The sequence below is a fragment of the Nicotiana attenuata genome, unplaced genomic scaffold (genome assembly GCF_001879085.1).
Source record: "Nicotiana attenuata strain UT unplaced genomic scaffold, NIATTr2, whole genome shotgun sequence".
Classification (NCBI taxonomy): domain Eukaryota; kingdom Viridiplantae; phylum Streptophyta; class Magnoliopsida; order Solanales; family Solanaceae; genus Nicotiana; species Nicotiana attenuata.
The window spans coordinates 512917-520230 of NW_017670483.1; positions in this window are offsets into that span (position 1 = coordinate 512917).

The following is a 7314-nucleotide window of genomic DNA, read 5'->3' on the forward strand; positions in this document are numbered from 1 at the left end:
AATGTATTTGGGTGTGAGCACTACTCGGAGTCCATTTGAGGCTCTTAGGGAACTATGACACATCCCAAATGAGAGAAAGGCTTTGGATCTTGATCTTTGGAGTTGATTTACTTCATGCTTCAGACAGAAGTCTGAATCAGGCTCTCCTTGGTTGTAATTTTAATTTTTTCTGATGTAGTTTTCTTTATTTTATTTTTTGGGGTGCAATAATTTTGTAATAAACCTCTGGGGTGATTAGTGAAAAGGGAAGGGTAACCACGCATGCGAAAGGGTAGATATCATGCTCATAGGGAATTACTACACTTTTGTACTCATGTATCTTGTCTACAGCTTTGCACGTTTGTATATCACACGTAGATACCATGTCTATAAGGAATTCTGCATTATCACATGTAGATACCATGTCTATAGTTTTCTGCATCATCACATATAGATACCATGCCTATAAGTTAACCAAAAATCCAGACACTACGTATGCACTGATCACTAGGCAAACCTGTTTATAGGATTAAAACTAACAGTATTCAGATACCATGCCCATAGGATTTCTGCACTCTTGCCACGCCCGTAAAAGATGTTTAAAATCAGTAATGCCTAGAGAGCATGCCTATAGGAGCATTCAACCAAAGCTGAATCGTTCGTTCGCTTATAAGTCTAAAATCAGTGGTAGCAATAATGTCTGTAGAATTTATGTTCCTGTAATTGACAATTTCTTTCTTTTAAAATCAGTATACTTCTTTTCTGAAACTAATAGATATCATGCCTATAGGTTTCATTTAACACTTAGGCAAGCTATAAGGTAAACCTATAAATCGAATCAGAATTTATTAACTACAACCAGCAGGCAGGCCTAATTCGGGCTGCTTATCTGAAATATGCAATAGATCAGTCTGCCACAACTTTTAAGTTTAAACAGGCCCTAATCAGTACGTGTAAGACATGCTAAACTATATGCTTCTCTCTGGTTTTTAAGGAGGTCTATGTGAGCCTTATGTGTTTGAATGCCTTTCCCATATTTGCTCTATGTGTTTTAATTGTCGCCTTAGCATTTTGTCCTTTGAAACTATAAAGCCTCATACCCCTTCCCTGTAGGATTAGTAGTCCAAGTACCTCCAGGACTGATAGGATTGGGACGGGTAGTAGCATGCAATAAGTAACGAAACTATTCCGCACTTTAATACCTTAACGGGGTGGGAAAGGGTAGATATGGATATGATGACCATGCGATAACACCACGTGTATAAACGGTTACTGGGTGTTTCATGGGGTGATCCATATTATTTATAAACCTAGGACCCCCCCCCCTCCCTTTTCTTGTTTATTTTATTCAGAAAGTCAAAACCGCTTCTTCTCAAATTCCAGCTTCTTCAACTTCTTTTAATTTTAATTATTTACAACAATTATGTGAAAACCCCCTCATATTTGTAATTCTTACTTGTCTACTTGTTGTTTGCACTTAAAGTCACAATTATAAGATGGCCGGGAACCACACTAGTGGATCTCGAGGGGTGCCTAACACCTTCCCCTCGGGATAATTTCGAGCCCTTACCCAATCTCTGGTTTTCTAAATCAAAGTTCTTCTTAGTGTCCTAATGCACTTAATCATTAGGTGGCGACTCTTCAATTCAAACCCAAATCGCAAAAGGGAACGAGTTGTCCTCCCAAATATCATAAACCCGATTTCGCGAGAAAAAGGGGGCATCGACAGTGCGCTGCCCCTACCGGCTCCCTGGCGGGATACACGACAATGCCTCTGAATATGACCCATCATCCCACATCCATAACATACGGGCAACTACATGTAGCAAGTCCCCGAGTGCATCATCTCGCACCTGGGGCACGGGGACCTCTGCTGCCGGTGGGACCTATCTCATGACTGACCCCACTGGTGGGATCCCCTGTCGCCTGACTGGGCCTAAAACGACTCCACTGCTGCTGCTGGCTAGGCCTTGATGGCGGTGCACTAGCTGAAGACTGAGCAATAGACTGGGACGATCCAGATGATCCTCCCCGGAAAGCTGACCTTCCCCCACCTAGTGACTCACCCATATTGCCCGTAGACTGGGTCTTTCTGCTACCTTCTCTCTCCATTCTGTTCTTCAGTTTACGGTTCTCGGTGGCTTGAGAAAATGCTACCATCTTCCCATAATTCATGTCAGAATTCAAGGCAGTTATAGAAGCCTCATTAATAGTCAAAGGATTAAGGCCCTGAACAAACCGACGCACCCTAGCCTCCATTGTAGGCAACATGTGAATAGCATATTTAGATAAGCGGGCAAACTCCATATGGTACTCTCATACACTTCTAGTACCTTGCTTCAAATTCTCAAACTCAGCTGCACGGGTTGCCCTTGTCTCGGCGGGCAGAAAATGATCTATAAATGCATCGGCAAACTCGCTCCACCTGACCAGAGGGCTCCCCTCTTCACGGGAATCTTCCCACAACTCAAACCACGAATAGGCCGCCCCTTTCAGACGGTAGGCAGCTAACTCTACTCCCTCTGTCTCAGTTGCACGCATGACCCTGAGGGTCTTGTGCATCTCATCAATAAAATCCTGAGGGTCCTCTTCTGGATTGGCACCCGTAAACACTGGAGGGTCTAACTGAAGAAATCTGTTCACCCTGGAACTGGTGGAATCCCCTTGCTGGCTAGAAGAACTGGGTGCAACATTTGACCTCTAGGCCTGAGAGGCCACTAGCTGAGTCAACATCTAAATAGCTCCCCTAAGATCCCCATTAGAAATACCAAAACCAGAGGCTGGGGCTAGAGGCGGAACTGGAGTATCAATGGGAGGGATAGTGGTACCCCCCGTAGATGCAGGAACTGAGGTAGTCTGCTCCGGAACAGAAGAATCAGGGAGGTTCATAGCAGGGCGATTATCCTTACCTGCAGTATCAAGTAGTGAATCATCGGCCACTTCTGGGGTAGCACTGGCTCCTTGGCCAATTCTAGCTTTCTTCTTAGGTGCCATGTACTGAAAATTAAAGGAATCCACTAGTTAGAGGAGGAACAGTTTCGTAATTGCCGACGATCCAGAATATCAAAGAAGGGTGTTATTCATAATGCCCAAGTAGCCTCCAACGTATAGATGTGGTCGACTTTACACCGATAAGAAGGACCCTACTAGACACGACTCCGAGACATCCTAGGACACTTTAAAACCTTAGGCTCTGATACCAAGTTTGTCACACCCCAACCTCGGGAGGCGCGATCGGCGCTCAATCGAGTGAATCCAACTGAGCAAGCCTTATTGACACTTTCTACCCAAATCAATATGATTAAGGAAATCCGGCTTTCGATTATTTAGACAATAGCAAACTTGAACATTCAACAATGTTAGTTCATTTTTATATCACAAATCTTAAATCGTGGTTAAGTTTCTCAGATTTTATACAGTCATTGCTTAGACGAACTAGTAGATTTGTACACAGATCATTAACCCATCCAATACCCATACATAACCCACACATTGTCTACGGAGCCTCTATGGATACAAAAGACGTAATATGACAATGCCGGCAACAAGGCCCCGGCTATACCTCAAAAGTGAAAGTTTATAACAAAAGATGAACAACATAACCCCTTTGAAGGAAAAAGGGTCTCACCAAGTCTTCGGGAGGAGGACACTCCGCTATGCGCGATCGGCACTGTCCGCTATAGAACCACCTACATTCATTCAAAAATGTAGCGCCCCGGCAAAATGGACGTTAGTACCATGGAATAGTACTAGTATGTATAACTAAACACCATCTAATTAGAAAGAACTTTCATACAAGAATAAGAATCACAAGTATAACTCAAACGATCACCATATTATCAAATAAAAGAATCATACAGTTTTCATATCATTTTTCCATAGCTTTTAGTTTGGGGCATTTCACACTATTCGTCAATGTTCACAATACCACCGCTATCTTGAGCGGAGTCCGATCTCGACCTGATCGGCTAGGTTGCCTCATTTGAGGCATATACTTCAATCAAATCTCATTTTCCCTTTTTCCGAAATTCATTCACAATACCACCGCCATCTTGAGCGGAGTCCGATCTCGGCCTGATCGGCTAGGCCGCCTACTAAGGCACTATTCCCTTTTCATTAATTATTTCGTTTCACATCTATCATTTCATAGGCACTTGGGGCCACAACTTTATCACATCATTCTTTGCACTAGGCCGTATTTCACATCGTTCCCAATTTCAATATTTGCTTTGCCATTTAGGACAGTAGGTGCACACAAGAGCAATTTAAATTGTAAGCATAGATAAGATTTCACGTAGATGGCACAATAATGCAACTTCAATCTAAATTTGAGGTCTACGCAATTCAATACATAATTCATATCTTTTGCCCCTTTTCAAGTTATCAAGATAGCACGTTGATCATGTTGAGACACATCTTTCACGCATATAATGACGTCCATACCTATCTTCGAGAGGCTACAGGGCACTTAGCAAATTTCCCTTCTTTTTTTTGGTATCGTTATCTTATTTTAGCTTAAAGCCTATAATTTTGATTCTTCCTATGCATCTGTATGTGATGTTGAGCACCAAGTATCAACGTGCACCATTGGCTGGTGATGTTGCGGATGGGCTGTGAAGAGCTATGGATGCTTGATCATCATTGCAATGTGTTGTCCAGGCCTAGATGATGAATTATTGGTAGATCTTTTAGTTTTTCATTTGGGGAATGAAAATGATTCTTATATCTTGTCAACCAGTGTAGAATCAAGCGGATTAATTGGTTGCCTAGTTATTATGACCATGATGGGGTCATGGGAAGGTGTAGATTTAAGTCTAGCCGGTGGGTTATCTCCTGCGTGAAGATTTGAAGTCATGTGTCTCGTATGAGGATTATTTTCATTGGAATGCATATATTATCATTTCAGAGCATTTAAGGAAGCTGGCTTGGCTACCACAAGGAGGAGTATGCACTTAGTAGAGTCTTCAGAGTGTTCTATGACCAGTGTTACGTAAGCATATTGGAGTATTCAGCTGATTAACAATGAAGAACTGGAGCACCTATGAAGTAAGGTATTGTGGGTTACCGGCGATGTGTTCTATGGCTTCGAGCCAAGTGGTCGAGTCTTGTATCAACGATCGAATTGTAGCGTCACGTGTTATCAGTTCATGGACTAAGGGCCATTCGTGGATTAGCTGTGAGATGAAAAGGTTGACTTCTGGAACAATTCGAGCATGATATTTGTTGTGGATGTAGTGTGCAAGGAAAAGAAACCGCTTGGTTGCTTCTTTGGATATTCATGTGCTGGTGAAGCGTGGATCATTCAGTGTGTATTGGTTGTGTAATGGAGAATAGATCAAGGTGAATGACTATCGAGGTGGTTCTGATGAGTTTTAGATTCATATCTGGCATTTAAGGATTTCCGGATTTGTGTATGTCTAAGGCTTGAGGTCAGTAGTAGATGGTGTCTGGATTTGTGGTACTTCAACATCAATATGGACCAAGTAAGAAATATTAGAGAGATGCTTGAAATGGCTTCGAATTCACCGAATGTCCCTTCAGAGTGAGCATTTCATAGTGAGTTACTTTTACCTTAGCCAGTCTGCATGACTCGGTTGGTTAGAGAGAAATCAGTCCTGATGATTTGACTATGCGTTACTGGGTTTCGAAGAATTCACGATGGCTATGGCAACAGTTCGGAGTTGATGTCTTGTATGGGTATAAAAGGTGTTGCATGTGGCAATGTCCTCCCGGATTGAGTTAAATGGAATGTTCTTGGTTGATGGGGTGCTCATCATTCTTGTGATTCAAAGTTGATTATGACATTTTTCGTATATTTATGAGTTAGCTTGATAGCTGTGGTGTGCCGTGTGGGATTGAAAGTTTCGAGCACAAGGTTGCAGTTTAGTCTCGAAGGGACGGTCATAAGTCCTAGAAGTCATGGAAGATTTCATATATTTAAGAGAATACTAGCTCTATTTGGCATCGTCTGAGAAGGGTGTGTATTTTTTGAGGCATTATGTTTTGACATGCGGATGCTTGACTAGTATTAGGGTGATTTCCTGATTTTGGGTTGTTGAGGCTCTGGTTTTGTTGCATGGCGCAAAAGACCTATGTGAGTATTTTTCGTAAGATGATCGTTTATGAGTGATGTATTAGTCATTTAAGTAGTGGAGTCAATATCGAATATGGAGATTTCGGTATTCATGAGGTTTAAAGACCAAATGTTCTAGTAAGCAAACTATTCCTTGATTGTGGATGTACATTAAGAATGGGATATGGGATGGTATGTGTTATGGATAGGTTGATATGGATTTTTGAAAGGTTATTTACCTCGTTGGGGATGATCAAAATTGGTTTGGGGGCTATTTGTAGGCCTAATGAGAATGTGTATTCTATATCGGATGGAGTTTGTTTACTCTTACACAACTTTTACCGTAGGTATATCATCAAGCATAATGGATGTTATTCGTGCCTTGGTCTATTGTCATGCCCCAACCTCGGGAGGCGCGACCGGCGCTCAATCGAGTGAACCCAACTGAGCAAGCCTTATAGACACTTTCTACCCAACTCAATATGATTAAGGAAATCCGGCTTTCGATTATTTAGACAGTAGCAAACTTGAACATTCAACAATGTTAGTTCATTTTTATATCACAAATCTTAAATCGTGGTTAAGTTTCCGAGATTTTATTCAGTCATTGCTTAGACAAACTTAGAGTTGTAAACAGATCATTAACCCATCCAATACCCATACATAACCCACACATTGTCTACGGAGCCTCTATGGATACAAAAGGCGTAATATGGCAACGCCGGCAACAAGGCCCCGGCTATACCTCAAAAGTCAAAGTCTATAACAAAAGATGAACAACATAACCCCTTTGAAGGAAAAAGGGGCTTACCAGGTCTTCGGGAAACGGACACTCCGCTATGCGCAATCGGCACTGTCCGCTACAGAACCACCTACATTCATTCAAAAATGTAGCGCCCCCGGCAAAAGGGACGTTAGTACCATGGAATAGTACTAGTATGTATAACTAAACACCATCTAATTGGAAAGAACTTTCATACAAGAATAGGAATCACAAGTATAACTCAAACGATCACCATATTATCAAATCAAAGAATCATACATTTTTCATATCATTTTTCCATAGCTTTTAGTTTGGGGCATTTCACACTATTCGTCATTGTTCACAATACCACCGCTATCTTGAGCGGAGTCCGATCTCGACCCGATCGGCTAGGTTGCCTAATTTGAGGCATATACTTCAATCAAATCTCATTTTCCCATTTTCCGGAATTCATTCACAATACCACCGCCATCTTGAGCGGAGTCCGATCTTGGCCCGA